This window comes from Ictidomys tridecemlineatus, chromosome 9, assembly GCF_052094955.1.
Source record: "Ictidomys tridecemlineatus isolate mIctTri1 chromosome 9, mIctTri1.hap1, whole genome shotgun sequence".
Classification (NCBI taxonomy): domain Eukaryota; kingdom Metazoa; phylum Chordata; class Mammalia; order Rodentia; family Sciuridae; genus Ictidomys; species Ictidomys tridecemlineatus.
In genome coordinates, this window is record NC_135485.1 from 111297563 (window position 1) to 111312192 (window position 14630).

The 14630-nt window shown below is 34.9% G+C and overlaps 1 protein-coding gene across 3 annotated transcripts in view; it reads right to left on the reverse strand.

Moving 5' to 3' along the window:
• Positions 1 to 14630, reverse strand: part of Ccser1 (coiled-coil serine rich protein 1) — a 1159332-nt gene that overhangs the window by 1114229 nt on the left and 30473 nt on the right. The gene's annotated exons all lie outside the window — the stretch shown is intronic.

The following is a 14630-nucleotide window of genomic DNA, read 5'->3' on the forward strand; positions in this document are numbered from 1 at the left end:
TAAGCTATCATTATTACTTTCTAAATAGGAATGTAGCCTCAGTGAGACTAAGAACCTTTCACAAGGTCATACAAATACTGTGTGGTAAAGTTGGGACTCAAATCCAAGACTTTAGGCTACAAAGCTGAAATTCTCAACCATTATCAAAATTCTGCTTCTCAAAGAAAAAAAAACAACTAAATGCTTATTGAATACATTAAAGAGATGTGTTCTTGATTTTTACTTCACATTCTTTCTTTTCTATCATGTTTATGTCTTTATAATTAGTGTGGGAGATTTTTGGATTTGGTAAATACAGGGTAAGGAGACAACATCTGTTATACAACCAAACTCAATGCATTTCTTTAATGTAGAGTAGAAAATGCTCACATTCTGAAGTCCTGATGTAATGCTTTATTTTATGCTCTTCAGGTTTTTTTTTAAATTATTGCTTTATTTTTATTTATCTGTGTTCATCAAAAGAACTATGAGCTTCTTAAAGGCAGGGAGAATTATCGTGATAAACTTATCTCACTTCATATTTTAACTTTCTACAGGAAAGACAGAATTGCTTCCACTGCAGGTGACAGATGAAGGAAATACTACCAGGCCCACTTCCTATCTCCTTACAGTTCTTTCCTGTAATGGCAGATGTCTAATTATGCAGAATGTATGTTGTGTTGGTATCTTTATCATAACTGGGTAGTCTAACTGTGGTTTGAAGGCCATTTTCCAAAAGTCCTCTATACCACATCCTTCACCTCTGTGACAGATGCACTACTGCCTCCCTCCACTTCTCCTTGGTAACTTGACTGCTCTGTTTTCCATAGATTGAGTGGGTTAGGCCAGGTTGGCATTAGGCCTTAGGGACAAAAGAACTTTGTAATGACCTTCCATTGTTCCTGTAAATGGACATTGGGCTTCACACTAGATTTTCTACCACGCTCAGACTCAGACTCTTATAATGTGGACATGAAATGGGCAGAGACAGGATAAACAGGCCTCATCAATTTTTATAATATAAGTGGCACTTGGAAATCACTTTTCCAGAGTTTTGCTTTGGGAGGGTTTGCTCAGCCATGTCTTACACTTTTTCCATAAACCCTACAAAAAAGTTAACTTGTTAGGAACATAAATAATCACTTAGTCAAGCTAGCCCAAAGCAAACAAGAAATTGAGAGGTCAGGTGAAGTTCTTTAAATATGTATAGCTATGACACTCAATTATCATTAGAATTCTGAAACTTTTTAAAAACAGCACAAACAACTTTGATGCCCTTTTTTAATTTGTATTAGCTATAGACATATTTTTCCAGTAATATTTTTATCTATCATATGGACAGAGTTTCAGATTTTCTATTTTCAAGTTGCTGCTGCTGATAATCATTTTGTTCCAAGTGCTAGGAAGAAATCCTTGGTGCTAATTAACAGCTGCACCTAGCATCTTGCCCAAAGAAACGTTCCTTCCTAATCACATAAGAGAGTCAACTAGGGACGACAGAGTAACCAGATGGCAGTCTGGCAATGGCAACAAACTTAAGCCAAAACTGGGTTTGAGATAAGTAAAATACTCCCATTATTGTCTGGGAGAAAGTGGCTTAGAATTGCCTGTCTCTTAGAATTTGTAAATGTATGTTTGCTGTCAGATACACATATACATACATAATCAGAAAACCACAAATAGCATCTATGATGTTAAAAAATTGAGGAGGCATATTTGAGAGCTAAAAAATGAAAATAATTTTTCTTTAAGTAAAAAGTAGTAAATATTTGTGAGCAATCACCTTACCTTCTGATGAAATCTCTATATTCTGTCCATGATAAGTTCCTTGTGGATAATCACGTTACCAGGAAACAGCTACTGTAGTGGTTCTTAAAACAACAATGTATAATGCTTTGAACTTTCTGCACAATAAATGCCACAAGACTCAGCTGACTACCTTTCATCCTGAATGCAAATATGGTAGAGAAGTCTCATATTTACTTTTCAGGAGGGGTCCTTTAGTTAGTGTCTGACTGAGAGCTGGATAGTTTTATTCAATATTCTAGATATAGTTGCTAAGTCACTTGGCATTTCTTACTTCAGCTCCTTGACCAACTGTAGTTATTAGCACTAGAGCCAAATCACAATACATAAATGTTTAATCCCCTGCAGTCCTGGGTTTCTAACAGAAAGACTGCCAGGAAAACCTCTTATTGTTCCACAAACAATAACAAAATACAAGTAGATGTTGATTCTATCCCACACTCTCCTTCCCTAGTGGTATCTGTAAACATCATGGGTCCCCAGATGAAACTACATGCTTTAAATTTCTTTCTCCCCTAATAAACAACAAAATTCATTATCTACTGAAAATATGGCTTTCACCCCCTGTCAACAATATTTAAAATTAAATGGACACACATAGTTCTCTATTAAGAAAATATCAGGGATAAAATTAGAGGACATACAATGAAAAAACTAAACTTTCAATATTTGCATATGTTGGGCATCCAATTGCAAAAGTAATGTATATATTTTTGTATATAAAGCAAATAAATGGAGAGAGGAAAAGGGAGGGGGTAAGGGGAGAGAGAGAGAAGGAATTCTGCACAGTTTAATGGGATAAGATAAAAAGGAACATAAAAAATATTAAACCCAGATAATGTTCCTCGTATATGTGTGTATGTGTGTGTGCATATACATACATAATGCACACACATCCACACATACATACATATATACATACACACATGCATTATACACAGATATACACTAAAGATACTTGAACACATTCATATGCTCAGAGCACTTCATAAGCCAACTATTTCAGACTCAGAATTACAGAGCTGTAGGGGGCACAGAGAGGTCATCTGACGAGATCCTTTCCTTTAGGCAGTTTAATGCTTAAACCATCCAAAGACCTTGCTATCTGTTCTATATTTAGAGCTCTCTAGGGATGAAGATTCATTATAGACCACAATGTATTGTACTTATAATAGACTCACAGGTGCCTTTCTTGACAAAACCATATTTCACAGATCCTTGGCCTGTCAGATTTTCTTAGGCACCTTCTGAATGCACACCTCCTTCCTTACTGTGACAGCATGGCAGCTTAAAGATTTAGTTTCACAAGAAAATGCAGTCAGAGTTCAAAAGGTGCAGATGCGTATGTAAAAATGATGTTAATTTTTGCAACACTGTTGTCAGCCAAAGGCCAGCCATTTACTTCCAAAGCCCCTAGGCTCACCCTAGGCAAAACCAGAAAGAAGGTGAAATTTGTTTTCTGCATGGACACCTCTCTAGTCTTCTTTATTGGTGCAGAGCAACCTCCTGCCATTAGTTACCAGCACTTCCTCTCGTTCATCAGGTTTTTCTACTCCCACAGTAACAGTATCCTGTCCTATTTCTTTTTTTTTTAATTGATTGTTCAAAACATTACAGAGCTCATGATATATCATCTTTCATACATTTGACTCAATTGGGTTTTGAACTCCCATTTTTACCCCAAATACAGATTGCAGAATCACATTGTCCTATTTCTTGATCACTCAGGTCACTTTCCTGAAGATTGCTAATCTGAAAAATACTAATTCTGGCTGAGATATTAAGAAGGAGCAAATGGATTCATATTAACATTTCACAGAACTATAGTTTTGAATTTTCCTAAGTACCCATACATACTAAGGAGTCTATAAATAGGTATTGGTAACTTCAAGTTTCACCTTTTATTCTACAATCTACATAGTACAAACATGAAACACAACCCCATCCTACTGAACTTTTGGAAAATTTTTATGTATAAAAATTTTTATATATTCTAATATAATAGAAGTTAAATGAAAACTATATTCATTCACAAAGAATCCTAAAAAAATATACACTGATTGTCAAATGATGAAAGTATGACTGGTATTATAGTTTTTAAAAAATCCTTAATTTCACTGTCCCAAATTTTGAGCTTGAGCGGAAATAAAGTTTTAAAATATCCTAGAAGAATATACATTAGTGTTCACACCTCAGGAGGGAAGTGGGATTGTGGAGTTCCTGGTGAAAGACGAAAATGGAGTGGGGTGGGAGGTGAGAAGAAAAACAGAGTCTGCAAAGGATTATTCAAATAAATGTTCCTCTTGCCAAGCCAAGAAATACTACTACTTAACTGCTTCAAAAGAGTAAACCAATATAAAAGGGGGCAATGGATTTGTGTGGTAGAAAATTGGAGAGCTTTCTTTCAGCCACAGCTTTCAGTCTCAAGAGCACAAAGAGCTGAATTTTAGCCAATTTTCTGATGGATTTTTTTGTTGTTGTTGATGAGCTTGCTTTTTATTCTGCAATTGTTTCTAATGTCTTCCAAAAAGAAAGAATGACACTCACTCTTTTATTTGAAATTATGTATCACATGATGGGTAATTACATATACAAAGCCTTTTCGTTTTTAAAAAGATAGCCACTCCTCAAAGACTTTATATTCATCTATTGTATTTACTCATATTTATCACTTCTCTCTCAATACAAAGTGTGACAGAGTAAAAGGGACTCAAGTATTAAAAACACTATTAAAAAATAGCAAATAAATGTTATAAATATTATAAATAGAATCTCATTTCCAACATCAATTTCTTATAAATGTCTTAAACCAAATCTAGAAAGTGTTTGTTCATGTTTCATAAAACTACCCTAAAAACATAACTGAAGGGTTGGGGTTGAACCTCAGTGGCGGAGCACTTACCTTCCACACATGAGGCACTAGGTACAATCCTCAGCACCACATAAAAATAAACAAATAAAATAAAGGTATTGTGCCCATCTACAACTAAAAATATGTTAAAATAACATAATTGAAACTTCTACAATAGTAAACTAGAGAATAAAAATAGTTGAATGGTGCTAGAAATTTATTTATTTACTTACAAGTATTTAGTTTATAGAGGAGTGTGTGTGTGTGTGTGTGTGTGTGTGTGTGTGTGTGTGGTGTGTGTGTGTGTGTGAGAGAGAGAGAGAGAGAGAGAGAGAGAGAGAAATGAGGTAAGAGAAGTAGCTGCCATCTACCACAAGGTACAGTGTGACTGATGGCAAAAAATTACTAATGTATTTTCAAATCTAAGATATCACTGATTTTAAAATGATATTATTTTGGGCTGGGGATGTGGCTCAAGCGGTAGCGCGCTTGCCTGGCATGAGCAGGGTGCTGGGTTTGATCCTTAGCACTACATAAAATAAAGATGTTGTGTCCACTCAGAACTGAAAAATAAATATTAAAACATTCTCTCTCTCTCTCTCTCTCTCTCTCTCTCTCTCTCTCTCTCTTCTTTCTCTCTCTTTGTTAAAAACAATATGATATTATTTTATCTATCACTAAGAATGAAAAAAATGTATGTCTTCAATCAATTTATAACAGTGTTTTCTTAGCACACCAATTTTAAGAATATATCCTTGTTCTCAGAGATGGTAAAATGTGAAAAAAAATCTAATATGCTATTTCTCCCAAGTGATTTGTCAACAGGATTTAGATTCTCACACTGACTCATTTTTTAAATAAAGTTATGATTCTAAAAAACCCTCTTAAAATGCAAATATTTTACCCAGGAGGAACAGCAGATTAAGCCATTAACAATCATTAAGATGCATTAATCTATTAGCAGTCATTACAACTGTGAGGAATATTAATTTATCAGATTATCAGAGCAAAGAGGAAAGGGGAAAAGGATGCAGAATGAGATAAAAAGAAAATAAAGATGCTCAGCTTGTACCCTTTATCTAGGCTGCCACACTGAACAGCCCTCTGGGGCACTCTGAGGGGAAAACTGGGGAATCTGAAGCAGCAACACAGTGGTTTAAGGATACAAACCCAGAGAATAGGAGGAGCAAAAACAGAAAGAGCGAACTGCCCATTCTACCTGTATTCTGCCCAGAAGACAAACTGGAATTTCATAGGATAGAGGACAGACCCCTAGAAAAGCCATATTTCTTAGGTCTTCCAAGAATGCTAAGAACAGGGACTTCCTAATGACAACTACAGGTATGCATTTGATTTTGCAAAATCATTATATCATGAAGTTATAAATAATTCAACTCTTCTCAAGACCAGGAAGGAGTTTATTCACTCATGGTTTGTAAATTCATATTTTATGATCTATGACACCTTTTTTTCTCTTTACAGTTTCAGAAAGACACTGATTCATACTATAATGAGTCACAGTGTTTTCTATTGACACAAAGAACACAGTTCAAAAAGTCACCCAGGTCAAACGTCTAAGGTTTTACACACAGATGTGCCACTGATTTCCTATAAGACATATAGAGATGATTTAACCTTACCCCAATAGGAGCACAGCAACCTGACACAAGTCCCTTAAGGAAGACAGTAAGCATTTTCAGTTTATGAGAAAAAGGCCATATGAAAATACGAAAGGCGCTATAGAACCTTGAGTAACTTAACCTTTCAGCTGCCTCATTTCTAAAGCAGAGATAATGTCTGTCTGAAGAGTCCTGACCAGATTATTTCTTGGTAATCAAGATCTGGTATTCACTGATCTGTTCTACTCTAATAAAACATGCAAGGCAGTTAGTTGAGAGCTCTGGAACGCACATATTCCATTAGAGTGGGCAATTTTGTAACTCAACATAAAAATGCTTAATTGTGAGGAATCTAATGTGGCACGATATAAACGGAAATTCAATTCAGCAAATATACTGAGCACCTGTCCTTGGAAAAGCACCACACCATCTGCATCAGGCTGTCTCTAAACACACAACACAGTAACCCTGTGTGTAAACAAAATTTCTTCCATCAATAATAATGCCTCACTTCCTGGAAACTGCAGATAAATATTTTAAATTTATTTTACACATTCAGTTGTCTAAAGTAATTTCATTTTATACATTTTCAATAGAGATTTTATATTCTATATGTTTGAATAGTCCATTAGACCAGTGAAAACTTTGCTTGGTGACTGAGGGCTGTAATGTAACATCAACCCTCTGGAACTCTGCTGAGTCCTTCATAGTGAAAGGGACTACAGATAACAGTGCAGTGAATTTTCAGTCAGCACTTGGTACTTTATAAAATCTGCCTACCCATATTCTTTAGGTCTCAAAGGACCTGTCTCTGACATGCTTTCCCTGATCACATGTTCATCGTGCACCCCCACTGTACATCAGACTGATTTTTCCAGGTGTATATCAAAGTCAACGTTTAAAACACATGTGTTATCCCTGTTCTCACTTCTGTCTTTCCAGTGCTCAACCAGGGGTGATAGGATGCCATGTTCTCTCTTTCACATTCAGTTGAGCTATCACTAAGTTTGTCTAGATCATAGCATGCTGTCAGAGGAAAAGATCAGTCAAAAAAAAGTAGTAGATCTTTAGAAAACTTTTTTGAATAAATGCATGTTGAAATTAAGGCTCCAGGAACATAAAAAGCAGTTTTTCCTCACAAAAGGTTAGTGATCCATGACTTGAGCATATATCATGAAGGTTGTGTAAAGTACCTCCTCAGGCTCCCTGTGGATCAGTCCTTCAGTCCATTTGAATGATAGCCAGCTGCAACAGTGAGGGACACTGATGTGAATGCATGGGCTAAAGACTGATATAGACTGTCTTCTCTTCTACCACACAAATCAAGGTATCTAAATTTTGGTCTAACTCTAGGTAGTAAGCATGTTTTAGCATGGAGATAGGTATTGTTCTCCCTTGTCTAAAACTGGAAAATCCAGAAGTGCATCAGTAACTAACACTTTAGTATGGCCTGAAAAGCACATGGTTCCTTGAGGGGTCTGGAGTTGCATTTCCTCCACCCCACCCAACCCAAACACTACCTCTACCCGCCCCCAAGAAGAAGTCACAGCACCACACTGTGATTCCTTGTTCCAGTGTTTACATTTCTCAAACAGAGGAGTCCAGAAACTATGCCAGGTGTGGCAAACAGGTGTGCCAGTACTGTGTTTTGCTTCAAATGAAAGGCTAAAGTTACTTTACAGCCATGGCTAAATGGTTTTAAGAAATATATTAACCATTGCTATGTTTGGATGCTGTTTGTTCCCCATAGATTTGTTTGTTGGGGGCTTGGTCCTCAGTGTGGCAATATTAGAAAGTAGGTCCTTTAAGAGTTGAAGCCAAGGGGAAAGTCATTAGATTGCTAGGGGTGTGTCCTTGGAAGGGATTCAGGGAACTCCTGGCCTCTCTGGCTTCTGATTTTGCAGTGTTTTGGCTCCTCCCAGACACATTCCCACTGTTGCAATCTGCCATGAAGTGACATAGCCAAGAGGACCCCTGGCCAGATCCTACACAATACTATGTGGATTGGAAGCTAAATAGACCTCTTTTCTTCATAAGTAACCTGCCTCAGGTATATCATTCGTAATAGAAAAAATTGGACAAATACAACAATGTAACAGAATCTCTTCCCTCTGTGTGCAATTTCTAGCCAAGAGCTGGATACTTCAGGCACTGTGAAGTCACTGGGGAAATATTTCCATTCAAATGTGTTTTATGATGGTTCTCAAAATACTGCTTTCTTTTTTAAAAAACACAGCACACCTACAACTTTACAGTATTATTTATTGATTTGTCCACCTTTAGTTGGCTATTAATACAGTTAAGATCTAAATGAAGATTTTCACATTAACGATTATCATTAAAAGTAAATTTCACTCAGAAGTTTATTAAAACATCCTATACACACACACACACACACACACACACACATATGGCATAATGCATTATATATGTATTATATGTATATGTATATACATATATATATTATATAGCAATAAAATGAAATTGTCCTTGATACTGCCACATTGTGACAAGAGAAGAGAATCTAATTTACAATTTCTAGTGTTACAATTATACTGACTTTAAGGGCTACAAATCCAGCCAGGGGAAAGGCTCAGGTGAGAATAGCTGGGTAAGCACGTGTCAGAGCTATCATATTATACGTTCATTATCCATTCCAAGATTACATGTGGTGGGGGTAGAGGGGCACTCATGTGTGCTGTGGGAGAACAGCACTGACACCTCATGGTGGGCCAGTGAGTGGTGCTGAAAAGTCTGCATCCAGAGGTCAATTTAGTACATGGTTACCATTCCAATCTCATCTTCTGACCCCTCAACCCTTTTCCTTTGGGTAAACGTAAATAAACCATCATAGACTTTAAACCTTTATCAGATTACACCTCTGGAAGAAATTAGTTATTGTTCCAACTAGATAGCTATGACAAGGCTCAGAGTTACATATGTGTTTAGAGGTCACAAGAAAATGAATAAAGGAAATCAACACAACTTTAATCTATTTCATGATTTTACTTATAGACAATAATGAATATTTACTTCAGCATCCTCTTAAATAATCATGACTTAAACATTTCCTCAAGATCCACCAATAATTCTTTAGAGGTTTCACATTTAGGAATAGTAATACATTGGGAAATCACATCATAGGTTTCCCCTTATGCATTGGTACAGGTGAAACATCCCTAATTTGAAAATCTGAACTCTGAACTACTCCAAAATCTGAAGTTTTTTAGAGCACAGACATGATGCCACAAGTGAAAAATTACACACCTGACCTCCTGGGAAAGGTCATTGTCAAAAAGCAGGCACACTGAACATATTGTATAAAATTACCTGCAGGCTACCTGTATTAGACACATATGAAACATAAACAAATTTCATATTTATACTTGATTCACATCCCCCAAGACAGCTCATTATGTATTTTCAAATATTCCAAAATTTTTTAAAAAATCTAAATCCAAAACTCTTCTTGTCCCAAGCATTATAGATAAGGAATAATCAATGTGTACTAATTGAGAAAATTGAGGATACAGAATTTAGAAAAAAAGGGACAGGAAAAATAAATTATTTTCTCTGTTTAATTATAAATGGATTTCCTTCATTTTTTGCAATAGTTTGTTTAGAAGCAAATAACATTTAATTACACTAAAGCAAATGTCAATAAAAATGAAAGTTAATACCTTTTATTAAACTCCTTTGGCGGCAGGGATGTGTGATGGGTGGTTGGAGAGGGATGTGTTTGGTGGTGGGTGGGGGTGTGGGATGATTTGGGGTTGGTGTGTGGGTAGGGGATTTTGGACAATCTTTTCTCCAACGTATATTGTTTTCTCAAATTTGGGGAAGGGAATTTTGGTGTGGGGTTATTAGGGGGTAGTTTTTGGTGGAGGGTATTGTTGGCTTGGTAATAGAAGTTTATTCAAATCTTTTCTTGCCATAGACACTATGATTTTTACCAAAGATTTATCATTATCCACACGTAACTATGATAACTTATTCTGAAATAACTCCTTCACCTCTGGGTAAAATAAATTGACTATAGTATCCTGAGATATCACTAAAGAATAACAGAAAGACTGGTCCCACTCCTTCTGAGATAATAACAATGAAAAATAATAATTGCTCTGATTAAACTAGTTTTGCTTCCCAGAAAGTTCCATTCATCATAATCATAGGTAATCTGATTTCTAGTTTCTCTTAGGTCAAGTAAAATGAATCAAATCAAAAGCGCCAATATATTCTAGTGTTTTAGTTTTGATAATCTCTATATTGCAAAGTACAAGAAGTCATTTGTATAATAATCAGACAAAAGCAATTCAGTTCCACCTCAAATTTAAAGAAAAAAATACAAAGCAAACAAATTTGCTTATAGTAGTGAATTAGAGGTAACTTTAATATGTTTCTGACACTAATACAGAGGTTTTTCCCCAAAAAAAGTCTAAGCATCAAATCATTATCTTCTTTTTCTCTATGCAAATTAACAGTTTTAATATATATTTGCCCACAAATTCCAATGAACTACCTGTGTTTTCACATAATCTATTGTAATATTCTAAATCCTGTGACCCTTTCACCCAGATTCTTCCAAATCTAACCCTTAGATATTAAAAAATATATTTATTTGTAAATTACTCCTGTTTTTATTCTCAAAGGACTGGGCAAAGTAAAAAACAAAAAGAAGATAAAAGCAACCCAGTCAGCCATGTTGCCAGCTCTCAGTATCTGCTAGACTAGCCCAGAATCTTATGTCAGTAAATCTGGAATCTATCGGAGTGCTGCAAATTCATATATTAATGGGGCCTGAAATTATTGGGGAATTTAATTTTTTATAATTAAAAAAGAGTTGCTCTTTGAAGTTTCAATTAAGGAAAACAAAATCAAAGAGTTCACTAGAGCCATTGAAAAAGCAGATTACCCACCCCTGCAACATTGTCCTCTGTCTCCCTACTTTTTTCCTTTTTCTTCTCTTTCTCATGCATTCTCTTTACCCCTCTCCTTCCACTGTTCTCTCTGGAATGGGTTGCATACGGGAAGTAATAGAAAAGACTGAAGAAGATATGTAAAGAGATACTGATGCCTTTTGTATCTGACTTATTTAGAAATAATGTCTTCTAGTTTCATCCATGTTGTACATAGCATATATTGAAACCTCATTATTTTTGTACTAATTTTGTATATCACATAGTACCTATCTTTTCCCTTAATAAAAATTAGTATTTTATTAATTACTATTAGCACCACCACTAGCTAATTGCTATTAATTACTTAGTTTATCAACTTACTTGACCCTCACAAGGACACATGAATTAGAGATTATTGTTTTCTTATTATACAGAGAAAAAGTGAGGTGCAGAGAGGCTAAAAACCTTGCACAAGGACAACTAGCTAATAATCAGCAGATTAACTACTCAGATGCATATATAATCTAGTTCTCCACCTATATCTTTAGCTACAATATTTATATGATGTTTGTTTTTAAGAATTATTTATGAACAAAGTCATAAAATATTACTGAATACCTAAATAATCCCTTTCTCAATTTTTAAAACCCTGAAGGAAGTGATGTTGATGTGTAATATGGTAGGAATGTAGGTGACTACGATTATATGCTAACTCTGCGATTCAAAACAGATTTTTAAGAAAGTAGCTGACTTATAATAGGACAAAGAGGGAAGATTTGAGAAAGGAGGTAAACAATTATCTCTTTACTCTTAAACTAAAGAACTAAGAAAGAACATATTTGATAAAATATGTTCATGATTAAAGGGCTTTATAAAATGTCTAAAAATATTTCAGTTATCTTTTCTCCACTAAGCATTAACAAAAGCAAAAGATGTAATACTTAACTCCAATAACCATCCTGCTTTAGCAAATCAAATACGTTCATGGGACAATTTTGTAGCCATAAGAAAATTTATTCTATTATACCAAAAAAATTGTCTTTTATTTCCTATTTTAGATGGGGAATGCTTCAATTTTTCTAATTTATGGAATAATCATTTTAGATATGTCTTATTTGAACAAAAAAGTCATAGGCACAAAACAATGAAGGTTTCAGATCCTTAGAGAAACAAAACCAAGAACACCTCTTGAGTATGTTTGTAATTATACCAGCTAAAAATAATACTGTTTAAGTGGATAAAGTAAAATTGGGTTAAACATCAGATAAAGTAAAATTGGGTTAAACATCAGGAAATAATCTGTAATAAAAACAGGACTATGTAAGAACAATGAACCATTGAAAGGAAGTTACTGGACAACCACGGCTAGAATCACTCAGAGGAAATGGCTAAAATACTTTGCTATACCTCAGAAAATGTCTTGCATGTGTTGGAGACATGCAGTTTCATAACTTTCCATTTTTTGCCACATTATCTATTTTCTCCAGGTCCTATTCCTAGGATATCCCTGGACTATATACATTTTTTTATTTTAACTTTGTATTTTGCTTCTTAAACAAATCATATCAATACTTTCACTTAATTATTTTCTTAAAAGAAAAAAAAAAACTAATCCCTTGTTCTGGTTGTTCCTACCATGTCCCAGAGAACTATTTTTTTTTTAACAACAGATGGTTGTAAAAAACTAACAGAAATCACTACTTATACCACATTACTAGAAGTCTGATGACCTACAGAAACCAAGAAACAATCTCCCTGAGGATGTGTGTATGGATGTGTGCACATGCATGTGCGTGCACAGATGTGCATTTCAGGATAAATGGTGAGAAAAAACAACCCTGAGCATTCACCACTTATTTAGTCACTTCCAAACATTACTCTTCATCCAAATTTCAAAACTATTTCACATTTGAGAAGCATAGCATATAGAATATCACTGAAAGATGCAAACATGCTTTACATACACATAATTTAATCACCACAAACTTCCATCCTTCAGAGCAAACTGATCATTCCATGAATCTTGACAGAATTACAATTGCCTTTCAGTAATGTCTTATTGAACAATAGCATGTTCCCTAACCATAGTTCATCTGGTGTAGTTTATGATCCTCCTCTCTTCCTGCTTTTCTCATTTATTGAGTAGGAATGAATTATTCTTTATAGGACAATCAGGACACTCATTAGCACTTATTTATATTCAATTTTCCTCAGTAAGAACATATAACACAATAATAAATGTCACATATTGAACTCATATTTTTTCCAGGAAAACCTTCACTACTTCAAACAAAAATTAAGATCAAATACTTGATGTTTCAAAAAAGACAACATAAAGTGCTTAGCTAAGACACTGTCCTATAATATAACAGGATGGGAGAGCAGAAATAGAAAACAAGAATTTCTATCAAAGATAAATTGTTTCCATTTATAAAAATATTAATTTTCCTACCAGTTACTCTATTATTATTATAATAACCATAAACTTCATTTTAGAGCCAAAACAAACCTGAATTTCCAATTTTGCAAAGTTTTGTGAATACCTCCCTATTTTTATTCTAAATTCATTAGGTTATACTAAGTTGCTGCAACTTGGCTCAAAAACACAGGGATAATTTTTACTTTGAGCCTAAGATAATCCATTCATGAAAGTTGAATAGCTCTACCCTTCCATTTCGACAATGAGTGCTGTCTGCCAAGCCTGCCCTGACCATGTTAATGAAGTATGACCAGAATGACCAGAGCTCTCATCCTTCTTGAAATTGTATGAGCACTCATGAGATATTTTATGGTTTAAATATTTTGTTTATAATGAAAAATATACCAAAGAGCAAGAATTGTGAAAGAAAACAGTAATAACTTCCTTGATTCTAGGTTTACAAATGTAATCATGGATTCAGCCTCCAACATTAGAATGATTTTTCCCAGGGCAGATGGGGTGAAGTTCAAGGAGTTTTGTGCAAAGAGACATGAAAAGAATAAAAAAGTGAGTGGATTTCAGTGACCACTTTGATAAGACCTCACTCACACTCAGGATTGTCCCTAAGTCTTCTCCATCCACAGTATTCACCACATTTGAAATGATAATTTCTGACTCCTCAAACAAAGGCTGCCCACCCTGTTAGGCATCTCGAGATAGAGCTGAAAACCTGTCCATTCATCCTATTGTTAAAAAAAAAAAAAAAAAAAAAAAAAAAAAAAAAGCCCTTTAAATGTCTAAGGAACCTTTCAAGTAAAAAGGGAAATCAGTAAGTTTGTTGCCGCTGCTGCTGCTATAGCTGGTATTTTCACATAGATTGAAAAGACTGGCTGTCAAGATCAACATCTTCATTCCCTTTATAAACTATTTTCTCCTCTCTTGCCCTGCAACTGCAGAAAATATGGCTTATTTTAAAATGAACTGCTCTTTGATAGCTGGCATATATCGTACCTTTCATATTCAGAGATGATGTTCACAATCTTGTCATCATCCATGTG